This window comes from Lactuca saligna, chromosome 3 (assembly GCF_052625555.1).
Source record: "Lactuca saligna cultivar CGN05327 chromosome 3, ASM5262555v1, whole genome shotgun sequence".
In the NCBI taxonomy this organism is placed as follows: domain Eukaryota; kingdom Viridiplantae; phylum Streptophyta; class Magnoliopsida; order Asterales; family Asteraceae; genus Lactuca; species Lactuca saligna.
Window position 1 is genome coordinate 59,970,216 of NC_136419.1, and position 11,834 is coordinate 59,982,049.

At 36.2% G+C, this 11,834-nt stretch overlaps 1 non-coding gene across 1 annotated transcript; it reads left to right on the forward strand.

Moving 5' to 3' along the window:
• Nucleotides 1-9,710: 9,710 nt before the first annotated feature.
• On the forward strand, nucleotides 9,711-9,817 carry LOC145038101 (small nucleolar RNA R71). The gene has a single exon (XR_013679169.1). It is a non-coding gene; the product is annotated as a small nucleolar RNA R71 (small nucleolar RNA).
• The last annotated feature ends 2,017 nt before the right edge of the window (nucleotides 9,818-11,834 follow it).

Here is an 11,834-nt window from a genome sequence, read left to right on the forward strand (position 1 = left end):
TTGAAGCTTTTGACCTTGATAATAACTATTTTTGACCATCCCATGTCATATATTTTCTGTTGATGTTTGGCATAAAAGTTCGACAACCTCTTCCTTTCCTCATACAAAGGTTCATTGTTTGACTTGAAGGAAGCTAGAGGAGGGAAAATGGGAAATAAGTGTCCATTTGGAGAGATAGGGAGGTCCCATTCATATTCATAGATTAGAAGGAGCATCGAAGGATTTATAAGGAGAAATATCCATGTCTTTAATTACTCTGATGAAAGATTTCCAGAGAAGGAACAAGGGATCCACTTCAATATCTCCAGAAGGAGAAGAATGAATGATTTTCTCATTGTTGAGTTGTTCTTGAAGGATTGTGGCGGCCAGATGATTTAGGTGTTCTTGTTCTAGCTTATTTTGTCTTTTAGTCTCTTCATCTTAATCATCGATTTTGAAGATGGATTTAGATGGAGGAACAACTTCTTCTTCATTTAATTACTTTCCAAGATATTTGGGAGAGGTTGCTTTAGGAGGTGATTTTGGAGATGGTGTTTATCTTGGAGATGATCTTGGAGGATACTTCAAAGGACTGAGATCTTTAGGAGAAGATGATAGAGTGGGAGGCTTCTTAGAAGTATTATCATCATCATATAAGGAGTGAATAATAGCTCCTTTGGGTATCTTCTTCTCATCAACATCCTTAGGGGATGCACAGGGTTCTTTATGAGGTTCTTCTCCCACTTTCGTGAATGAAGGCCCAACCTCGCTCACTAACTCAGATTTAAGTTCATCAAGCTTGGAGAACATTTTGAGGAAGGATTAAGTGACGTTCTTCGAAAGAGCATCAACACCTGTGTTGATCTCAACAGTATCAAGGTAGACACCAATCTTTCGTACATATTCATTCAATTTTTGAGATTCTTAACATGGCCACTTTGTTAGAAGATGGATGTCATTACTTGTCATGACCAATGTGTTGTTACGATAGTGATGGAGATCTTGGCGAAGTCTCTCGATCTCAGCACTGTGTTGTTTTCCCATAGTTTCAAAGAAAGTTTCCAAAGTAGTTTTAACAGAAGCTTTGTAATCTTAACATTCCTTGGAGAGATTATTGAGAGTAATAGTGATGGAGGTTTAGAAATCTTCAAGACGCCTGAGGCGAGAATCTGCCTGAATAGAGGATTCATAAAGAACCTTCTGAAGAGCTTTTTCTAGATCTTCTGCGGTTATTGATGAAGTTACTGGAGGAATTAGAGCCGAGGGTGGCTTGGCAAGATGTTCTAAGAGAAGATCTACTTTGGCTTCAAGAATCTTGATGTTAATTGAAGAATGTTCAGAACCAACTATAAACTTATGTTCTTTTGAAGGAAGATTGGTGGAATTTGATGAAGACGTAGTCGGTTATGTTGGAGGCTTCTGTGACATAGCGGTATTGGGTGGAGGGTGAGGCTTCACAAATATATTGGTCACTACTCCGATGGATTCTGAGACATATTCATCGGAATCATCTCCAAAAGCATTATCCCTTGAGCCGAGCTTCATTCATGTTAATGTTCTTGATGATGTATTGAAGGTGGTAGAAGTCGTTGGTGGTGATGGAGGAGCTCCCGAGGCTTGATTCTTCAGTAGTTGTTCTGTTAAGGATTTGGTTATGTTGCTTTATTGTTCTTCTTTTAGTGTTTCTTCTACAACCTTGCTTTCAACAGCTTCCAGTTCCTTCCTTTGATTTTCATTACTTTCCATCAGATCGCGTAGAGCTTTCCTCTATATTTCAATAATTTGTATTTCTTTTTCTTCTTTCTCTCTTAACTCCTTCTCCCGTTGAATTTTGGTAGCAATGACTTTAGATCTTTCCGAAGTTCCTGAAAGATCAGGAGACTTCACCGTCTTGGATGGCTCAGAGGAAAATTTTCCTGTCTTAGTATTTTGGCTAATTTTGAATACATACACACACAAACTAACCATTCCTTAGAACTCTATTCAAGTGTAGATAGATACTGAGGTCTATATCTAGCTACACTCGCAAAATGGTTTTTATGATAGTCCTAAAATGGATTTCCTATGGATATATCTTTAGTTTTGGCAGCATAAGCTGTATCCAAAGCAAAGGCTTCATAAGTGCAGTGTGTGCAGAAAAGAATAAGATATTATCTTATGAAGAACAATAATTTTTACATAAGGAACTCTCCTTTTGGGGATGAGTGGACGAAGTTTTTCCAGCACCCTTTTGAGAGGGAGTGGCTATGGAGGTGAACTTAACGCCTTTAACTTTCGAGACTTCTTCTCTTTGAGGAGACGAATGAATGGCTTTAGATTCCTCTGACCCAACGGAAGGTTTATTATCACCCCTAAGTGTTGGGAGTCCATGGTGTGCGATAGGATGCGCCTTTTGGGAGGTGGGTGGGGTATATTTGAATCCTTGCATTTCTTCTCAACTTTTTCTTCTTTGGAATCATCGTAATCTCCTGTGGTGTGGTGACGCCTTTGGAACTTGTGGCTTTTTGAATGGTTCTTGCCGAGGATGGGTAGGATGCTCCGGTTCTGTCTCATCCGTATCCTTAATGTGTTTGGCAAGAAATTCTGAATTTCTTGGAATCAGATCGAGAAATGCAATTGGTAATCGTTTTGTGGCCATGAAGTTGGATTGATAAGGAACATTAAATCTCTTCATTTGTTGAGTCTCTACAAATTCTAGAGACTCATCAATTGGTATCTTTGAGGCGTTGTAGAGAGACTCAAGACAGACAATCCAAAAGCAAGCATGACGGATCTCCGTCTTACGAGTATCAATGTACTCCTTGAATTCATTCCATATGCAAGTAGCATAATTAGTTGGTATTTCGGTGATGATGCCCCAAAGTATCTAAAGCCAAGCAGTGTTGAGTTGATCAGTTCCTCCAATTTTTCGGTGAGACTACGAATGATGATGTAAACCAAGAAATTCTAGGAGACTGGAAGTTTTGATTTCTTGAAATTGCTCGTAGTTTTAAGAGGAGCTTTGTGACCAATTTCCAGTAATTTTTGAAACATTTGAGCGGTAGAGGGAGTCTCATAAAGAGAGTGAATTGCAAACCTAGGAAGTTTAACTAATTCAAGGAAGATGTGCTTAGAAAGGAACATAGTGTCGTTGTTGATCAGTTGAAGTTGGACATGATCGAGTTTATCATCAACCTCGGCTTTTTCATGGGATTTGATCAAGTAAGAGAATGCAAATTTTCAGGTGGAAATGGTAAGAGGAACAAACATAACATGATGTTTTAGGGCTTCAATAACTGGTTCAAGGACAAAGTCATAAAGCATGCTATCAAGAACTGCCTGTAAATTACAAGATGTAGTCTTGTAAATTGGTTTAGATTGAGATGAAACACCAAGGATTTTGGAAGATGTTCCATATTTGGCCATTAGAGCAGTGAAGAAGACAAAGAAGCAATAAAGAAGTTCTTTGTAGTTGGAATGAGAAAGGATTTGTTCTTTAGAGCGTAGAAAGGGATCATGTGTATGTGTGTGTGTGTGTGAACAAAGATGATTTAAATATTTCCTTTTAAGATGTTATCTTCCAAAAACTGATATCAAATATCGACATGTTTGGTTAAAAAGTGTTGAGTTAGATTGTAAGAAATAACAATTGTACTTTTTGAATCACAATAGATTAGTACCTTTAACATAAGATATCTGTAACGCCCCGATTATCAGGTATTATTAATATGAGTTTTTGGATTAGGCCCTACTCGACAAGTTGGTTTACCTACTCGTCGAGTAGCAGCGAGAAGGATCGGGGGTTAAGTGACCTACTCGACGAGTCCATATTGGGACTCGGCGAGTAGGAGCTGGCAAGTGAAACCCTAATTCTTGGGGTTGTACCCCTATTTAAAGGGACCTTAGCCTCCCTTGCACCTCCTTACAGTTCCATATAACCCTTGAGAGCCTTATTCGTGTGTGTGTGTGCCTTGTGTGTGTGTTTGAAGCTTGAAAGAGAGTCCTTGGAGGGAGAAGACTTAGAGGAGAAGAAGATTGAAGCAATTGGAGTGTGGGAATCAACACTCATCTCAGATATGAACTTCAAAAGGTACCAAAACCGTCATTATACTTATAGATTTCCTTTATTGGGTGAGTTTTAGGGTTTTCATGGAATATCAAGTTCGTATGATGAGCTATGGGCCAGATCTGAAGTTGTAACTTCAGACCTGGACTCTCTTTTGATTCTAGAAGCATAAAGTTGCAGCTTCAGTTGTGATTGAGGTCCCCTTTGTGCATAAAGACCCATCAATAGCTTAGATTTACCATTTTGAGCCTTTAAAGCCATGCATACACGTAAAGTTTGCAACTTTATGTGATAAGCATGCCGTAGAAGCTTGGATCTGTGATTTGGAGCCGCTACATGGATCAAAATGGATCTGTATGGAAAGAGGACTGAATGGACTCGACGAGTCGCAAGGTTGACTCGACGAGTCGCATGAAGATGGCCATTAAACTCGACGAGTTGGTTGAGCAACTCGGTGAGTCCGATGAAGATTGTCATGAGACTCGACGAGTTGAAGAACAACTCGACGAGTCAGATGAGTTTTAACCAAGAATATGTTTGCGAGTATATCCATCGAAGTCGCAGGGAGGGAACTCGGCGGGTGGCATTAAGGTCTGATCTGGATTCGAAGAAACTCGACGAGTCACCTCGATGACTCGGTGAGTTGGATTGTGCTTCAAGGGACTCAACGAGTAGCTGGGTGTACTCGGTGAGTTGAGGTCAACATGGACTGTGTACCTTGACTGAGGACTTTGACCTTGATCAAGGGTTGATTATTGGGTTATATAGCGAACATGATGTCAGGTCTGCTGGTAATAAGCTACAAAAGAGATTCAGTCATTCCTTTATAAATATTTTGATCTACAGATTCTCCAGATAAATCAGGAGGCGTCTTCGATCCGAAGGACATTGGTACTTTAGACAATGTGTAGTTGTCCATAGAATACTTCTTGAGCAATTCAGAAGTGTAATTTTCTTAATGGATAAAACAACATTGAGGCGATTGTTTGACTTGCAAACCTGAAAAAAAAATTCATTTCACGATTCATGCTCATTTGAATCTTACTTATCATAAGTCGTGAGAAGTCAACAACCATGGATTCATCTGTTGATCCGAAAATGATATCATCAAAGTATATATGTACAAGCATCAGATGCTTCTGATTTGATCTTTTGAACAATGTTCGATCAACTACTACTCTGATGAACCCCGAATCTTTATACCAAGAATGTGTAACTTGTTTTAGACCTTACACTGCTTTCATTAATTTGTAGCAATGATTGGGAGGATCAAGATTTTCAAAACCCGGAGGCTACTGGGGATATACTAATTCATTTAATTCTCCATTGAGAAAAATACTTTTGACGACCATTTGATGAACTTTGATGTTCTTGTGAGCTGATGTGCAATTTATATACTACCTAGTTTTAAATTTATAAACCTAACCTACTTAACTAACTAATTGCACTTAGGCAGTGTGCTTAGTCAAAATTATAGAATAGTTTAGGTAAGTCAAGTGTCGAACACACGTAATGAAAATTTTAATTTATAACATAACTACTAATAATTAAACTAAGAAACAAACTTGAAATGGGGGTTTTACTGATTTTGAAAGTTTAGTAATGTAATTCAACCAACTACCAATCAAACAAATATTAAAACTCAAGCAAGCAAAGAAAACGATTTGAATTCAAAATTAAAGAGTACTTTCGTTAGATCGGAATTCCCCCTTTTCCATATGGTACATTTTTATTACATTACTTATGTTGGTTACTAAATTATGATGTAACTAGTTATTATGATCAAATTCCTAGCTGTTACCAATTTATGACCAACTATGTAATGATTAAACACAAGTAGACACAAAATTAATATAAAGATAAATTTGGCTATGCATGGTAAATCTAAGAGTTATTTTCTATGATCAAGTCAAGCAAACAAAAAAAATTATGGATCAATTATGCTCTCTAATATAGTTGATGTTACTAACTTTAATTACATATCTCTAGCATTTAATGATCATATACAACTAGATAACAAATTCATGCAAATATAATTGATCATATACTACACAAAACTTGTAACATGGAAATTTAAGACTAGAACTTAAACATGCAAGGGTTACGATTTATCAACAGTAGAAAAACCAACAATAATTAGTCATAAGATTGAAATCAACACATAGCTCAAAGGGTTAATCATTACCAACGAAAGTAGAAGGGTTTTAGCCTATAATCATTGCAGAAAACACATATAAAAATATTAAGATAATGCACAAAATATATGAATAAATATGCAAATATCAAAATACCCCACACTTGACTTTTGTTTTCCCTCAAGCAAAATTGATTTTTATTATCATCATATTATCAAATTAAAACCTTAGCTACCAACATCGCACAAGACAATCTGTTTTAAGCTTATCCATTATATTGAGACTGCAATGCATGTATTTGTGTGTACTGGTTCCTAAGTACTTCCCAATCCAAAATACTCACAATCCTCATAAACACTTCCCCTTTTATTTTGAACATCGTTGAAATATTGCGAGTAGGCTCCACTTAATTCGTTTTCCGTTTCCAAAAAAAAAAAGATTCATTTTTGACCTAAATGTAATTTTTGATTAAGACCCTAAACATACATATGGAAAAATAACCTAGAACGAAAAATCACAATAAATTATTACTTGGTATCTCACCATATTCTTCACTTTCTTCAAATTGAGTCTTCTATTTTTGGAACTTTTGAACTTTTCTTCATAACATTTGATCTTCATAACTTTTGTAGACTCTTATTCACTCAAACTTTTGCAACTTTTGTTTTGTTTTCTATTTTTTTAATTACTCATTTTTCACTCAAAACTAAAACTCCTAAAAAGAAAAACATATGCTTAAGCAAGGGAACTTAACTTCAACCCTTATTGGTTAAAGGTATTAGTCTAAAGTGCAATGACTACATAAGCTTTCTTTGATACATTTTTGGTACACGATGCTAAACATATTATGACACTCAACTAAACAAGGTTATGTTATTGTCCCATGATTTCACTAGGAAAGGGAAGCCACAAATACACTAGGACAGATATTGACTCAATTAAGCATCAAAGATCACATTAGAATGTCCCACACAACACTAGCAACCTAGGTTGCAACACAACAATATAGCAATTTGTAACTTGATTTCAAAATCAGACCGTTATTTCAAGTCTTTATAGTTCTAAATATTTTTAATCCTAGTCATTTTTATCTTTAAGTAAAATTTCTTCCATTCCTAAATTCGACCCCCTACAACACAATTAATTTATGCAATGTTTCCATTGCATGCTTAACACAATTAAAGAATATAAAAGTAAAGAGGGAGAAACTGAAATGTACTCCCCTGGGATAGAAGTGGCGAGATCGAAACTGATTTGTGGTGGGAAAGCTTGAACATTTCATTAATATATGGAAACTGAACCCTCTACTTGTGAATGTGCCAGATAAATATAAGCCAAAGAAACATCTTCGAAAAGTGTGATGAGTTGGGCCACGAAGTAGGAAGCATACGCCACGTCGCAGAGGTGAGTTTGATAGAGTCTGATCACGAAAATAACAAATTCCATGACGTGGCATAGTGATGGCCACATCATGGTTACCGGGAGGTTTCGAAAATAGTTTGTGCTCCAATTGCTTTTGGAAATTCTTTACTTCATGACACGGATGCAAAAACAAATTTAAATCTTCATTATCTCTTGAACTCTCCACTAATAGTTTTAAAAATGACAATCACCCTACACTTATTTAAAGATGTGGCTCTCGATTGTAATCTTTTAACACCTCTCGGCTTTTTCCAATTAATCACCTTTGCTTCTTTCACTTGTAGTACTACAAAATGGGAATTTGTTCCTGGAAAAACACATCATCATTCGGTTAAACGAAAACAAAAAATTATAAAAGTAAACAAAATCTAAAAATCAAAATTAAAAGAAAATGTAAACTCTATAAAACGCCGGGTTGCCTCCCGATACACGCTTCTCTCTGAGGATTATTGAGCTGGACTCTTTCCTATTTTACGTTTTTGCAGTTGGGAGTGGGGGCTCCCTCTTATCCTTCTTTTCCTTCCACCTTCTTTTGTAAGCTTTAACTCTCCTTATATATGCCTTCTTTGTGTTTTCCTTCTTCTTTTTGTTGGCGCTTTCCTCTTGTTTGTGTTTCAACCCTTTTCTTTGTCTATATATTGTAACCTTCTTTTCCTTTTCCATTTCCATAGTCTCAAGGATCGGATCTTTTATGTCTTGTTCCATCTCCTCGTTACTCAGTTCCCCATCGGAAAGTTTCCTTGATTTTCCACCTTTGGTGTAGTGAATGTGAATATTTCAAAGGTCATTAGAATTGAATCTCGAGGTTTTGTGGGCGTAACATGCTTTTGCTTTTGTGGTATCTTCCACACTTTTATCTCATCTTCCATCATTTTATCTATTTCTTCTAACTCATTAACTCCTTCCTCATTTTAATTGTTCTCCATTACCGCATCTAAATCATCTATTTCATTAATATATTGGATTTGATGTGCTCACTGGTTCATCCTGAAATTTATTTCCTCATTATCTATTTTAAGTGTAAGCTTAGAGTCATGGATGTCAAGAAGGGTGCTCTTCAATTTTGGCAACCCAAGCTTCTTGTAAAAGGAATAGGGAATTAGATTAATGCTCTATCCCGAATCAATTAAGGCATTTATAATAGTGGAATTGTCGAATTCACAAGGTAAAGTCAACCCGCTTGAATCTACAAAACATAGTTCGTTTAGCATGATGGTGGATGCTTTTTCCAACTACTTACGATTTGTCATTACATCTTTATCAAAATTTGGAAGTTTAGCCATGGATTTGAAGAATGGGGCATTGATCAAGGGAGACAACACTTGTTCCATAAGCTTTTTTTGCTCCAGCTCAAGTGTCGCATGGATCGAGTGGGATAAGGAAGCGGAGGGTAGTATGGTTTCAGTGTATATTTCCATAACGTGAGATTGGGGTTTTGGATTGATATTTGTAGGTGGTAACCGCTCATTTACGAGTTTGGTTAATTGAACCAATTGAGTCTCAATGATTGTTATTGCGACTTGTTGGTTTCTTATCATAGCACCAATCACATCATTTATTTTCTAAAAAAAATGGTTGCAAAGCGTGTAAGCATAATCCTGAACTCAGATTTGTTTTCGACTGGTGGTTGTTCTTTTTGATAAAAGCCTCAACCGTTTTGCCTGAACTTTTCTTACTTAGCCTTCTTGTATCTGTCATAAGGAAACCATTCCTTCTTAGGCTTCCTCCAGTCTTCATCATATTTATCTCCACTCGAGTAAAAAACTTGAGCTTTCCGATTCCCATTCTCATCCAACCTGCAATCCTTAGTCAAATGCGGCCCATTGTAATTATCACTTCCTACTTGTATTGCGTGTATAGATTAACTCATCTTTGTCATTCTTTAGTCCATATTCTCTAGTTTCTCCATCACAGTAACCGAGTTCTCACTTCCTCCATCTCCACCTACCTTGCCTCTTGTAATGTCTTCAGGTGGATTGTGTTATTCATGTGTATGCTTTGCAAACTCTTATATTGAAGATTTAATGGTAGCTAAATCCTTTTTCATCATTGGTCCTTGAGAATTGAGAAGTTTCCTCATGGTTATGTTTATCCCATCATAGAAAATAGACACTTCTTGTTGAACATTTAGATCATGTTGAGGATAATTCCTAAGCAATCCTTTGTATCTCTCCCAAGCTTCATAAAAGGAATTGCCATCATTTTGTTGGAAGCTAGTAATCTTCGTTTTGAGTTTGGCTATCTTTAAAGGAGGACTAAATTTCTCAATGAATGCTTCACGAAGGTTGGTCTAGGTTCTAGTAATTCCATGTGCAAGTGACTTCAACCAAATTTTTGCATCTCCAGTAAACGTTACCAGAAGCATCCTGATTAGTACCACATTTCTTGAAATGTTTGGAACATGGAAGTAATTGGCAATATCCAACACCTAATCAATATGTTTAAAATCATTTTCATAGCTCTTTCTAGAAAATGGAATGTCTTTGAGCATTGAGAGAATGTGTCCTTTGAGCCCAAAGTTTGTTCCAGTTAGAATTTCTAGTGGAACAAGGCCTAACCCGTTGTAATCATGCATCCTATTCTTATACTCTTCCATCATCACCATCATGATGTCTATCATCTCTTATACCTCGCTCTTTATGTCGTCCTCTAATAGTCTTTGATTTCCGTTTTGGCTCATAACCAATGCTCTTCTTGACGGGAGTCTTCTAAAAACTTTTGAATCTGTCGGTTTGAAAAGTGTTGCTTGATCCTCCAACCTTTTGTCTTTCTTTTTGTGGAACATGAATTCATGATCTTCAAGTGGTGGTATGATTGGAAAGTTGGATCCCCTAGCAAATAAATTAAAAACGGTTCGCACAGTGACCACGACGTGGACGATCGGGCCCACAGCGTGGCAGCTGGATACACATACACAGAAAAATTAAAACAATGTAGAAAAATAACCTTTTGGGGCTTTTTATCCCCTAAAAGGATCGGTTAAATAAGAGTAATTAAATTAAAACCAAAATAAGCTGTTCCCCAGAAACTGCACCAAAAACTTGATGTGCAATCTATATACGACCTAATTTTAAATTTATAAACCTAACCTACTGAACTAACTAATTACACTTAGGTAGTGTACCTAGTTAAAATTATAAAATAGTTTAGGTAAGTTGGGTGTTGAACACACGTAATGAAAATTTTAATTTATAAAATAACTACTAATAGCTCAACTAAGAAACAAAATTTTAATGGGGGTGGGGTGGGGTGGGGGGGGGGGGTTACTGATTTTGCAAGTTTAGTAATTTCATTCAAACAACTACCAATTAAACAAATATTAAAACTCAAGCAAGCAAAGAAAACGATTTGAATTCAAAATTAAAGAGTACTTTCGTTAGATCGGAATTCCATATGGTTGATTTCTTCTAGAATACTTATCTTGCTTACCATATTATGGTGTAGCTAGTTATTATGATCCAATTCCTAGTTGTTACCAATTTATGACCAACTATGTAATGATCAAACACAAGTAGACACAATATTGATATAAAGATAAATTTGGCTATACACGGTAACTGTAAGAGTTATTTTCTATGATCAAGTTAAGCAACCAAGAAAAAATTATGGATCAATTATGCTCTCTAACATAGTTAAAGTTACTAACTTTAATTACATATCTCTAGCACATAATGATCATACAGAACTAGATAGCAAATTCATGCAAATAGAATGATCATCTACTACACAAAATTTGTAACAAGGCAATTTAAAACTAGAACTTAAACATGTAAGGGTTACGATTTATCAACAATAGAAAAACCAACAATAATTAGTCATAAGATTGAAATCAACACATAGTTCAAAGGGTTCATCATCACCAACGAAAGTAGAAGCGTTTTAGCTATAATTATAGCAAAAAAACACATATAATCAAAGAAAATACGACTAGACATGATTAAATCTAGCAAATCAAAAGATTTAATGTTGTTTTCTTCTATATCTCTTCAAAAATTAAGCTACAAATGAATTCAGATCCTCGAAGGGTTTTTCAGAGGTTATTTGTCGCAACGTTTCTCCAGAAATTCGGTCAGAAGTCTCTCAATTCGACCTAATACCGATATATTATACTTTCTAAATTCTAGTCACCACGAAGTGGGGATTAGGATTCACGGTGTGGCACCCATGAAAAATGCATATTTCCCAAGGCAATTATCTGATCGCGAATCTCATGGATAAGGATCTCCATGATGTGGGCTTTAGAATTCATGGAG